Here is a 14,121-nt window from a genome sequence, read left to right as displayed (position 1 = left end):
GGTACAAGCTGGCACCCCGGCAGGAGAAAGCACTGCCAACCGCCACGGGGATGCCGCCTTGGATGGCTGAGCTAGCCAGAAAGGCCCCTGTGGAGGGACAGATGTTCTCCGTCCAGAGTCTCTGCTTCTCTGCCTTCTGGCCTCCATCGGAGAAGGTAGGCATGAGCCTAGGTAGGGCATGAGGCCAAAGGGAGGCAGAATCTCCTAATGGGCGTTCCCTGCACAGCTCTCCCTGGCATCCAGAATTCCTGTTGAAGTGCTGGTCATCGTCATTGGCTTGGCTGTCGTCTGCTTCGCATGGGAAAGCTGGCTCACCTCCTGGCAGGGAGGACGTTCCTACTCTTGCCATTGCCAGGTGGCGCCCCATCTCCGCGACGGAACCAGACCATCCAACTCCCTAGCAGGAACTCCACAGAAAACGAATGGCACTGGACTTTCTAGCCCGAGCAGAAGTGCACCAAGGGGCTCAACACGAGGAAAGGTGACTTCAAGGAGCCCTGAGGCAAACCAGTGGCTCGCACCTGCCAACACATATACATATCACCTCTCTCTCTCTCTCTCTCTCTCTCTCCAAAGCCTAAGAAACTCAGGCAGTTCCTGAGAGGGCCAGGCTCCACGGTGGGCAAAGAGAAACCCGTGAGTACAAGGGGCACACGGCAATCGGACAGTCCAACCTCCCGAGTAAGGGGCATGATGACTTTGGACTCTGGGGGAGACTCACACAAACAGCCAGCAGGTGGGTGTGAGGTGGCGATGGTGGACCGGTCCGTGGATGCTGCTGCTGCTTCCTGGATGCCGCCATGGAGCCACCTTCAGCCTGCGAGGCCCAGTCTTCATTGCCAGGGCCTGCAGACTGTCCCCTCTGCTCTTCAGGGTAGGAGGTAAGGCGTAGCCAGGCAAGTCCAGGGGACAGCAAGTATGACCAGAGAGGGGTGCCTGGCTAAGACCTGACAGCCCAGCAGGGTGCAAGGAGGGAGGGGGTGTTTTGCCAGCGGGACCGGCCCGCTCCAAGACTGACCTTGGGGAGAAGGCACCCTTGCCAGGGGCCCAGAGGGCCCCAGGAGAGCTCAGGAAAGCAGAGCCTACCTAGGACCACAGGCACAGGCCCGCGTCTGCAGGCCTGGGCAAGACTAGGCATTCTGGGCCGAAGAGAAAACGCTTACCCACCAGTGCACTCAGCCCCCGAACCTCAGCCAAGGGGAACAGGGCCACCACCACCCTGCAGCCACACAAAACCCTGTCCCTCCTCCTGCTCTCCCACCCCCGAGGGAAAACAAGGGTGGGCAATGGCCCCTGCCAGCCATTGCCCACCCCTGCACACACCTCCCCAGGAACAAGGCAAGAATACATCTCCCTGCAAGAAAGGAACAAACGCAGAGCGGACGCCAAGACAACAGCCTCTTCCTCAGAAGGCAATGCCAGGCAAGGTGTGCTGCCGCTCAGCCCATATGAATCATGGGCAACGACCGATGGGGCACTGACACCAAGACTTGACTGCCTTGCTGGCAAAACAAATGTCTGGGAGGATGGGCACGGGCCTCAGGCCTACCCAGTCATTAAGAAGTCACGGTGGAGAAGGAAAGCCTCACGCAGTGGATGCCCCCAATGCTGACCTTGATGGAGTGGGAATGTTTTCTGGCGCACACGGTTCACGCAGATGAAGAAGGCTCCAGGCCCTCGGAAACCGTGGAGGAGGTGATAAGATGTGGGGGCATGGTGTTGGGGTACAAGCTGGCAGGAGAAAGCACTGCCAAGCGTCACGGGGATGCCACCTTGGATGGCTGAGCTAGCCAGAAAAGCCCCTGTGGAGGGCAGATGTTCTCCCTCCATAGTCTCTGCTTCTCTGCCCTCCGGCCTCCAGCGGAGAAGGCAGGCGTGAGCCTAGGTAGGGCATGAGGCCCAAGGGAGGCAGAATCTCCTTCCTGGCCTTCCCTGCACACCTCTCCGGCCTCCAGAGTTCCTGGTGAGGTGGTGGTGGTAGTCGTCAGCTTGGCTGTCATCTTCTTCCTGTCGGAATACTGGCTCACCTCCTGGTGGGGAGGACGTTCCTCCTCTTGCCGATCTCAGGTGGCACCCCCGCCCTTGACCAGGCGGAACCACACCATCCTACCCCCATGCAGGAACCCCGCGGTAAACAAATGGCACCGGGCCCCTAGCCCGAGCGAAACTGCACCAAGGGGCTCACAGCGAGGTGACTTAAAGGAGCCCCGAGGCAAACGGCGAACACGACAGACCAGTTACTCCCACTTGCGAACACACATACATATAATCTCCCTCTCTCTCTCTCTATCTCTCTCTGTCCCTCTCTCTCTCAGAATCCACAGGTACTCAGGCATGTCTGTCAGGGCCAGGCTCTGTGGCTGAGAAAGGTGGACCCCTGAGTACAGAGGGACACACGGGCATACGCATAGTCGAGCCTTGGGACTCACGGGTATGAAGACCCTGGTCTCTCGGGGAGACTCAGATACACAGCAAAGTCTTGTGTACCCAGCTGAAGTTTCTAATGTACCTCCGTGTGTTCCATATACTCCCTCCTCTCCCCACCCCACCACAGAGAGAATCCCGAGATCTTCTTAGAGAAAAGCCAGGGTTGCCGGCTTGCCCATCAGCCTGGCATCCATCACTTGCCCCACCTCTGCTTCCTCCCTCCTGCCACACTGCAGGCCCGTGCATTTCTGCTCAAGGCTCATCTTTGCACCTTGCCTTGGTCTCCATCTCCTGCCTTCACTGCTGAGTACCCTTCCCTCTCCTGGGCAGTTAGTCTTTCCCATTCAACTAGAGCCTTCCCGTTGCTTTCTCTCTTTTAAAACAAGAGTGGTTTGCAATTTTTACCTTTTTAGAAGTGACAGGTGCATATGGCAAAAATAAACTTCGAAGATATACAATGAAAAGTATGTCTCCCTCTTACCCTTGACCTCCATTCCTCCTCCTCAGGTCATTAACCAAATCCTTCCAAAGTTATTCCATACAGATACAAGCATGTAGGAATAGATATCCTTTTCTTGTCATGCGCAAGCACAGCAAGCTACAGTCACTGTCCTGCGCCTTGCTTTTTACACAACATGCCTTAGAGAGCATCTTAAACCATCACATATGGATCTAAAGTATTATTTGTCACATCTGTCCCAATAAGGATACACTGCCTGCTGCTTCAGGATGGAAGGGGCCCAGTGTAGTGGGCTGGCACTGTGTGTCCCGTCAGTCTCTTCAAGGAATTGTGCCACAGCAGGGACTCAGTGTCGGTCCCTGTTGCTGGAAGGTTGGCAGTAGTAGATGCATCGGCCTTGGTACGTGGGAGTCTTTACTCTTGGGGCTCCATCTGGGGTCACTCAGGACAAAAGGTGGCCAACATCAACTGCCTTGTTCAGTGCCTCTTCCACGGTGGATGCTTTCTGCCGGGAGTTTGCACACACTTCATGCCCACTCCCAGATGTGCGTCCACAAGCCTCTCCCCTAGACCTCTTCCTTGCTCCTGATCTTCCAGTCCTTTCCCCTCAGGCCCGGGTCAAAAACCAAGCCATTGGGCATTGCCCAGAAACATTTTTATGCATCTATTTCTATTTAATATATTCATTATAATTAATTATATAGTTAATTATATTAATGTCATAATATGAAAATATTACATATTTTATACAGTACATATATACATACATATTTACCTGTATTTTATTTATGTGTGTGTGCATTGTGTGTATAAAAAAACAGAGCTGCCATAACAAATTACCACAAACTGAGTGGCTTAAAACAACAGCTCGGGAGACTGGAAATCTGAAATCTGGGTGTAAGCAGGGACATGCTCCTTCTGAAGGCTCTAGGGGAGGATCCCTCCTGCCTCTTCCACCTTCTAGGGGCTCCAGGTGTTCCTCCCTTGTGGCTGTATCACTCCAGGGTCTGCCTTCATCTTCACGTGGCCATCTCCTCTCTGTGTCTCTCCTCTTCTGTCTCTTGTGTCATTGTACTTAGGGCCTAGTTAGATAAGCTAGGATGACCTCATCTTAATATCCTTTTTTTAATTTTAATTTAATTTTATTTTATTTTTGAGACAGAGTCTCACTCTGTTGACCAGGCTAGAGTGCCGGGGTGTCAGCCTAGCTCACAGCAACCTCAGACTCCTGGGCTCAAGCGATCCTCCTGCCTCAGCCTCCCGAGTAGCTGGGACTACAGGCATGCACCACCATGCCCAGCTAATTTTTTTTTTGTATATATTTTTAGTTGTCCATATAATTTCTTTCTATTTTTAGTAGACACAGAGTCTCGTTCTTGCTCAGGCTGGTCTCGAACTCCTGAGCTCAAACAATCTGTCCGCCTCGGCCTCCCAGAGTGCTAGGATTAGAGGCGTGAGCCACCGCGCCCAGCCTCATCTTAATATCCTTAACTTAAATAATCTGCAAAGACCCTCTTTACAAATAAGGTCACATTCACAGGTTCTGGGGAACATATCATTCAACTTACAGATAGACAGATAGATAGTCCCACCTGGGGCCACTTCTCCTTCCCCATAAAGTGGAGGATGGGGTGCACCACTTGCAGCTCTGCATTCCTATCCAGGAGTGAGGGTCACCCCTGGGTGTGGCTGGAATGCAGCTGCCTTCTACTCTGTGCTTGTACCCAAATACCAAGCCAATCTAGTCAGAAACCAAGCTCAGGCCATTCCTCCTCCAGATGGTCACATAGCCTTTGACTCAGTCTCTGCCTGGATGGGCAGGATGCAGTTCATAGGCTTCTCCTTGGCCTTCCTCTGTGTGAAAGCTCTGACTCCATATGTCAAGGACCCAATGTGAGGGTTACTCCAATTACCAAGTGTGCCAATTCCAATTATACACTCAGGGGCTGGGAAAATGACCTCTGGGTGGATCCAGTGGGCCCACTATGAGCCAGACCTTGGCCAGGACTTCACTTATTAGATTGTTTTCAAAATCACATAATTATAGGTAAATTTTACTTTCTTTTTTTATGTTCCAAATTTTCTCAAAATAAAATGGAAAATATATTGTTTTCTGACTAGAACTTCCTGATACTTTAGTTCTTTAACTTCATTACTTTCATTCTCCCTGTCCCTGGTCCTCATCAAGACACATTTTTAGGAACTGGGAACACAATTGCTACACCCCTAGACCTTCAATCACAAGTCCCCAACCCAAGATTAATCTGACCACCTATTTTCTCCATTCTTGCTCATAAGCTGTGACGCATGGCTGGAGGAAACAACCAGAGAGATTGGCAGCATTAGAAACTCAGGACCATGCCAGGTGCGGTGGCTCATGCCTGTAATCCTAGCACTCTGAAAGGCCAGGCAGGAGGATGGCTTGAGGCCAGGAGTTCGAGACCAGCCTGAGCAAAAATAGAAAAAAATAGCTGGGCAACTTAAAATAGAAAAAAAACTAGCCGGGGTTGGTGGTGGCACCTGTACTCCCAGCTATCGGGAGGCTGAGGCAGGAGGATTGCTTGAGCCCGGGAGTTTGAGGCTGCTGTGAGCTAGGCTGACGCCACGGCACTCTAGCCCGGGCAATAGAGTGAGACTCTGTCTCAAAAAAAAAAAAAAAAAAAAAAAAAACCTCAGGACCCCAGTCTAATGTGAATATCTATGCTGCCCTCGCTCCCCTCAAAGCTTGTTCTCTCCACCACCTTTGCCCACAAAGTCCGAATAGATGACCTGGATCGAGGTAGTTTCTTGCCTTGTACATGACATGTTCCTGAAAGCCCTTGCAAATCAGACATCCAGAAGTCTAACGATAGATGTGTGTGCTATAGGGAGGTATTTATTGTCTAGCAACCCAGTAGACAACTAAAAAGGCCCACACTCACCTGGGGCCCACAGGGGACGGTGACTGCTAACCAGAGCCATCCACTATGCCCACATCTCATAGTGTAGAATTGGCTACATACTTGGTGTTTTCTTTCTCCAACACATGCATCTACCACAGGCAAAGTTTCCAGTCTCCTTGCCCATGGCCTAGCACTGCCCAGCCCTCCTCTTCATCCACATCCTTAGCCACATGACTTTGAAGGTCCTACCTCTAGTGCCAGGATATGGTTCCCTGCCCACTGATACTGAGCTTGACTGTGTGACTACCTTTAGCTAATGGAATGTGGACAAAAGTAACAAAGTGCGAATTTGATCCTAGGCCTTAAGAGGCATCATGGTCACCCCTCTTAAATGTCTGCCATCATCATGAAAAGAAAATGTGAAATAGCCAGGTGACCTTCTGGTCTCAGAAGAATGAGAGACTTGTGGAATAGGGCCATCCTAGCTGCATGATGTTCCATAATATGGATGTACTGTGATTTATTTAAACACTGCTCTATTGACCAGACACTTGGGGATTTTATTCAAAATTCTCCCAAGTCCCAAGAGTGCTTTAACAGGCATTCTTGCACATCCCCATTACATACATCTACAAGCATTTCTGTGGTGTAGAAGAATTGAGGTGGCATGATGACATGAAATGCCAAAGTGGGTCCTTCTTATTTTCCTAGAATTGATGAGTAAGGTCCACAGCTATGAAAAAAAGATCTTCAAAGTACCTCTCATTCTAAACAAAGAGGGCCACATGTTCAGGACCAGCCTTGCAGGGATTGTCAAGAGGTGCCATTTCAAAGAAGCCCTTTCTACAGCTTTCTCATAAAGAGGGCAGAGGTGAAGGAGTTACCTTTGGGGAAAAGCCACCCTTCTTCTCAAGGTTCTCTCAATTTCTGGAAGGGTACAGGGCTAGCATCTCAAGTGTACAGTCTGTAGGAGTCTGCACAAAGCAGAGACTGACATCTTGTTCCGGGTTAGATATTTTCAGAGCCACTGGCCTTGGAGATCTGCCCCAGTGCTCTCAGAGCAGCAAATGCAGAGGGCAAGAACAAATGTTTGGTTTTTACAGCTACTGAAATTGCCCCTACAAAGGCTGCACCTACAGTGTTGGCTTACAGTTCTCTACCTGGGGATGGGAATAACTTTGGTCTCTGTTCAGAGAGTGCTTTCCTTCAGACAGAGGTCAACAGGGTTGATTGTTAGTGACTTGAAGAGCTCAACAGTAAGAGATTAAAATAGTTTTATGGACCTAAGAGCTGTATATATCAATAGTTGATGAATTATTTCCCGATTGTTTCTTCAGAGACTGGATGCTTAATAGGTAATTCTCTTCTACTTCTGAAAAAGCAGGCAGTATAGTAGAAAATGAACATGTGGACAGAGGTGAGTATTTCTTCTTCTCAGGGGTGCAGGGTAAATTTTACTCTTTTTCCATAACTATCAATATTCCTAACTAGTTGTTCCCCAGATTCTGAGGTCCACCTGGGACAGACAGAAGGAACATCTCCCTAGACACAAACTTGCCAAGGACTTCACAGGCCTGGACTATGCCAAGAAAGTCTTCTGAATCTGAGTTGCCCTACAATCCTCCGCTGTTACCCCATTGCCCGTGATTCAGGGCTGCAGTGAAGGCAAGATAGGTATTAATAGTATGACGGTCCAGTGCTCTTGCTAGGAACAAAGGCCCACCACAGCTGGCACATCTCCAGCAAGATCGCACTGTAAGAAGAGAGATATACTTCCCAGAGTCACGTGGCTCACAATGTGGCTCAATAAAGTAATCCTGACTTTTCAACCTCCAGTTGGATTGGAGAGGTGAGAGTTGACTTGAGAGTTAACTCTGCTGACGTTATTAAGCAGAGAGAGATTTAGGAAATACAAAAGGATCTTAGCAAGAGAGCCTCAGGAGAGACAATTAGAGGTGTATGCCTACCGTATTACTGAAGTTGTCGGCAGCCAAACTTGTAAATGCGGTCCCAGGTGGAACAAACAGACTAACTCTTTGAGCCAAATAATTACAGCAAATAACAAGTTCATGCTGCAGCCTCCCAGCCCAATGCATGGGATTTCTGCACTCCTTGCCCATAACTGAGTTTCAGGACACTTTCAAGAATCAGCGACTCTTGTCCAGACATGAGAATTATGAGACTGACTATGATCATTTACTTTGTACCTCCTCTATGCCAGGCTCTGTGCTACTGCTGTGAGGAAGGGAAAGATCAGCAAGAGATCACAGACTAACAGAAGGCCAAATGTAAACACTTTGAAGCAGGCGTTAAGAATTAGGCATTATTTTTTCTATATCTGTGAAAAATGATGTTGGTAATTTAATAGGGATTGCATTGAATCTCCGTAGATTACTTTGGATAGTATTGACATGTTAACAATGTTGATTCTTCTGATCCACGAGGATGGTATGGTTTTCCACCTATTTACATGTTCTGCTATTTCCTTCCTCAGTGTTTCATAGTTCTCCCTATAGAGGTCCTTTACCTCTTTAGTTAAATATATTCCTAGATATTTTATTTTCTTTGTTGCTATTTTGAAGGGTATTGAGTCCTTAATGTGGTTCTCCGTTTGACTGTTATTGGCATATATGAATGCCTCTGATTTGTGTGCATTGATTTTGTAACCTGAGACTTTACTGAATTCATTGATCAATTCCAGGAGTCTCATGGTTGAATCCTTGGGGTTTTCCAGATATAACATCATATCATCAGCAAAGAGTGAGAGTTTGATCTCTTCTGTCCCTATTTGGACTCCCTTGATTCTGCTCTCTTGCCTGATAGCTCTCGCAAGGACTTCCAATCCTGTGTTGAAAAGTAATGGGGACAGTGGGCAGCCTTGTCTGGTTTCAGTTCTAAGTGGCAATGCTTTCAATTTTTCCCCATTCAGTATGATGTTGGCTGTGGGTTTGTCATATATGGCTTGTATTATTTTTAGGTAGGTCCCATCTATGCATATTTTGTTAAGTGTTCTTATCATAAAAGGGTGTTGAATTTTGTCAAATGGTTTTTCTGCGTCTATTGAGATGATCATATGGTCTTTATTTTTGCTTCTATTTATGTGGTGAATTACATTTACAGATTTACGTATGTTGAACCACCCCTGCATCTCTGGGATGAAGCCCACTTGGTTGTGATGGATTTATGGAATCAGAGAAGACGCCATATAGCAAAAGCAATTTTAAGCAATAAAAACAAAATGGGAGGCATTAATTTGCCAGACTTCAAAATATACTACAAGGCTGTGGTTCTTAAAACTGCCTGGTATTGGGGCAAGTGCAGGGACACAGACCAGTGGAACAGAACAGAAAATCCAGATATAAAACCATCCTCATATGCCATCTAATCTTTGACAAAGCAGACAAAAACATATTCTGGGGACAAGAATCCTTATTCAATAAATGGTGCTGGGAAAATTGGATAGCCACATGTAGAAGACTGAAACAGGACCCACAGCTTTCACCTCTCACAAAAATCAAATCACGGTGGATAACAGACTTAAACCTTAGGTGTGAAACGATTAGAATTCTAGAAGAAAATGTAGGAAAGACTCTTACAGACATTGGCCTAGGCAAAGAATTTATGAAGAAGACCCCTAAGGCAATCACAGCAACAACAAAAATAAATAAATGGGACCTGATTAAATTAAAAAGCTTCTGCACAGCCAAAGAGTCACGAGAGTAAATAGACAACCTACAGAATGGGAAAGAAATTTCGCATACTACACATCAGATAAAGGACTGATAACAAGAATCTATTTAGAACTCAGGAAAATCAGCAAGAAAAAATCAAACAACCCTATCAAAAAGTGGGCAAACGACATGAATAGAAATTTTTCAAAAGAAGATATAAGAATGGCTAACAAACATATCAAAAAATGCTCAACATCTCTAATTATCAGGGAAATGCAAATCAAAACCACGATGAGATAGCACTTAACTCCAGTGAGAATGGCCTTTATCAAAAAGTCCCAAAACAACACATGTTGGTGTGGATGCGGAGAGACAGGAACACTCATACCCTGCTGATGGGACTGCAAACTAGTGCAACCCCTGTGGAAAGCATTATGGAGATACCTTAGACAGATTCAAGTAGACGTGCCATTCGATCCAACAATCCCATTTTTGGGCATCTACCCAAAGGAACATAAATCATTCTATGACAAGACACCTGTACCCAAATGTTTATAGCAGCACAATTCACAATTGCAAAGATGTGGAAACAACCCAAATGCCCATTAATTCATGAATGGATTAGTAAATTGTGGTATATGTATACCATGGAGTACTACTCAGCTATAAGAAATAACGGTGATACGACATCTCTTTGGTTCTCCTGGAGAGAGTTGGAACCCATTATATTAAGTGAAGTATTCCAAGAATGGAAAAACAAGCATCACATGTACTCACCAGAAAATTGGTTTCCCTGATCATCACCTAAATGCACATTTGGAAATGATAGCAATCGGATATCAGACTGAGGTGGGGGTGGGGGGAGGGGATGGGTGTATGCCTACATGATGAGTGTGTTGTGCACCATCTGGGGAATGGTCACGCTTGAAGGTGCTGACTCGGGGAGATGGGGGTGGGGGGAAGGGGATGGGGGTATAACTACATGATGAGTGCGATGCGCACTGTCTGGGGAATGGGTGCGCTTGGAGCTCTGACTCAGGGGGATGGGTGGTACATGGGCAACGTATGTAACCTGAACTTTTGTATCCCCATAGTAAGCTGAAATAAAAAAAAAAAGAATTAGGCTTTAGAATTAAGTCTGCTTAGAATGCTTAGAATTGGAATTAGTTTAGAAGGAAAACTATGGGCAAGACTTGACCAAGCGGTGGACTTGAGCTGGAGCCAAACAGATCACCAAAGTTCCAAGCTGAGCTCCACCCCTTCCCGGCTGTGTGGTTTGGAGTAAGCTATGATACTTAACCCCTCTCTCAGCTTTAGATTTTTCCTCTTTAACATGGAGCAAATAACGGTAACTACCACACTTCATTGTTCAGAGGAATAACTGAGAGAGCATATGTATAACAAGTTCATAGGTACAGGCATCCTTCAGCAAAAAAGCCCAGTATTCTCCTACTCCCACAAATAAGGTCTCCACCTATGGCTCTTATGGCACTGACATCGAACACAATGGTCCTGTATGGACATGTACTGGGTTATTCCATCAGCAAAAACACAGAGAGCATCAGCAGTGCAGGCCAGCCTGGCTCTTTTGTCTCTCCTCCAGTGCAGAGGTGGAGACAGCCCTTGGGCAGCCCCACCATGTTTCCCATGGACATTGTATGTAACTAGGTGGAATAAAGTGTCAGGAAATATGAATCAAATAATAACTAAATATGATAATGAAAACAGCTTGGTGTTGAAGAAGAAATAGGAAGCCTGATCAATAAAATGGGATTAAGAGTCCAGATATAGATTTTTTAAATCCATATGGAAATTTAGTACATAATAAAGGAGAAATTTAGTAAATGATAAAGGGAACATTCAATAAATGGCATTTTGGACAACTGGCTCTCCATTTTGAACACACACACATGTTCACACACACAAAGGTGCATCCCTACATCGTTCTTTACATCAAAATAAATCCCAGGTGGATCAAAGAGTAAACATAGAAAAATGAAACACTAAAACTGCTAGAAAAACACACTGGTGGATATTTTTATTTTCTGAGAGTGCTGAAAATATTTCTGGGCTCAGAAACCATAGAGAAGAAAAACGATAAAGTATCTGAATAAAATTAAAAATGTATGTGTAGCAAAAGACAAATGGGAAAATATTCATAACAATTTGATGGGGCTAATTTTGTTAACAGAGAGTTTCTAGGACAGCCCAAAAAACCGGATCAAAAATAGGCTATAAATATGAATAAGGAAGTCACAAGAAAAGAAATACAGAAGCAAATAAACACATGAAAAGATGCTCAGCCTCGCTCATTTTAAAAGAATTTTAATTTCTTTAATTTTGAAAGAAAAAATAAAAGAAAGATATTCTTGTCCATCCTATTGGCAAACATTTTTTAAATTCACATCAGTCTGGGCAAGGCTGTGAGGCTAGAGGCACTGTCACATGCTGTTGATGACGGTGTGTATTGGATGCACATGGCGCTCAATGGGATGGGTGTGCAGAAGGCCAGAACAGAACGTACTGAAGGAAAGGGAGAGCCAGGCAGGCACGCCAAGTGGCTCTTTCCATTGAGGGGCTGCACATTGCTCTCCTACTATGCGTGGCAGAGAGAGCAAGTCAAGACTAAGTAACAGCTTGAGCTGCAGGGAACCTGAAGGCACTTAGTAAAAGTTGGCCTCTCTCCCAAGCCTGTGCTCAGTGTGTGTCCTGTTTGGAAATCCTTTCCTGGAGATAAATGCTCAGACCTGAAAGACACCGTCCTTCAACCCCACAGCCAAATTAGCACATTTGCTTTCTTCATTCATTCGACAGCTATTTATTTAGCATCTGTGAAGCGCCAGACACTGTGCCAGGCTCTAGAGGTGCACCCAATTGCAGAAACTTCCAGAGCTGCCACCACTTAATAAATGCTCATTCCAGAGCTGAGAGCTCATAGGCTAGAGAGGAAACATGAAAAGAGTAGGTGGAAGAAAGGCATTACATTTGTCAGTCAACCTTGAATAAGTCATTTTCTCACTCCTAGGCTAATTTTCTATGCCATGTCCCTTCTTTCTTGTTGCTCCTTTTAGTGGCCTGGGATATGACCTGGCATGAGGGTGTGGTGGCATTGAGCCAGCTCTCACCACTGAGATGACACCACAGGGGAAGGTGGAGAAAAGTCAGACAGACTTGGGCTCCCCCCGACTACTGTGTCTTGAGATCAGTGTCATGTGCAGGAGTTCATACTTCACACGCGCTGGCTAACATCCCCCTTCCCAACATCTCTCGCTGTCTCGTTCGCTGGCACTGTATGCAGACCACAACCACAAGGCTTTTCTGGCTACCTCTTAGTGGATGTTTGAAACATGGAGAGAATCTTGAGGTTGTTTTATAATTGGGGAATTTTGAAATTACTCAAACCTGGACCATCACCTGTAAATTTGGGAGTTGTTTGCTACCATTGCAATGGAAGATGCAGAAGAAACTTGTCTTCAGAGAAAAGGAAAAACAAAGCAGATTCACAGGGTTGAAAGATACAGGGAGGGAGGGAGTCCTGGTGGTATCTGAGTCTCTGGCTCCAGTTTGTTCCTGCAGTCCTGTCCTGGGTTTCCGGGAGACAGCCATCCCTCACCAAACCTGGTATTCATAAAATAAATTCCCATGGTCTTCTGAGCTAGTTGGAGTTGGTTTCTGCTACTTTTGACCAATAGAAGCCTAACTGGTACATCTGCCTACTCACCCTTCTAGAAGAAGGTCTGTGTCTGCCAGTACTGGGAGTTAAGAGGGCTCCACCACACACTGTGTGTTCCAGTCTTTCAGCCAGGATGAAGAGAGACAGAAGAAGTTTAGACTCGTTGTAGTTCTACTTTACCAGCTAAGAGACCTGGTTAATTGTGAAGAGCCCAATATAATGGCAGCAGAGAGATTGGGCAGCTCCCCCTGACCTCTAGCTGGCACATTTTCCCTCAGAAAGCCAGGTTGTGGCAGTGCCAAGCTGTTTCCCCAGCACTGCCAAATGCAACCAGTATAAGGCATGAATAAAGACTCCCATGGACTTCTCAGAAGTGGGGCCAGCTGTGTCTCCTTTCTCCAGCTGCCACATAGCCCAACCTCACCTCCAGCCGAAGCCCCTCTCACTTAGTGGGTATAATTCCCCAAGGAGCTGTGCTTTCATATGCAGGGAGCTGCAGGCTAAATCTCCCTTTAAATTAGTCTTGTTAGGTAGGGATAAGGAGGGAGAGGTGCAGATGGCACTAGGAAATGCTTTGTCTACAATAGGAGGAACAAATTGACCAGAGGGAGCTGCCAAGAAGGAACAGATGACATGTCAAGGGGGAATTCTGAGGACTGAACAGATGTTTGGTCTACGATAGGGGGTCTCCAAGGACTGACCAACCAGAAAGAGGTAGAGAGGCCATGAAGTAGAGATATGATCAAGGCCACAAAAATGGGTCTTTGGAGCATGTGTATAAGTAAGGTGACAGTATCCTCAAGTGACCTACCGTCATTAACATAGTAAAAAGTCACATACCCCCAGGGCCATGACAGTTTACAAATACCATGGCAAGCCCCGCAAATTGCCTTACAGGGATAGAAAAGAGGAGGACTGGCCATTCCAGGAATTCTCAACCCCTTCCCAAGAAAAACCAAGAATATTACCCCCATACACACTTAACATAAAATTAGGGAATCAGCATAA

Source organism: Eulemur rufifrons, chromosome 30, assembly GCF_041146395.1.
Source record: "Eulemur rufifrons isolate Redbay chromosome 30, OSU_ERuf_1, whole genome shotgun sequence".
NCBI classification, from domain to species: Eukaryota; Metazoa; Chordata; class Mammalia; order Primates; family Lemuridae; genus Eulemur; species Eulemur rufifrons.
The sequence above is the reverse complement of the archived record's forward strand: the minus strand, read 5'-3'. Positions refer to the sequence as shown.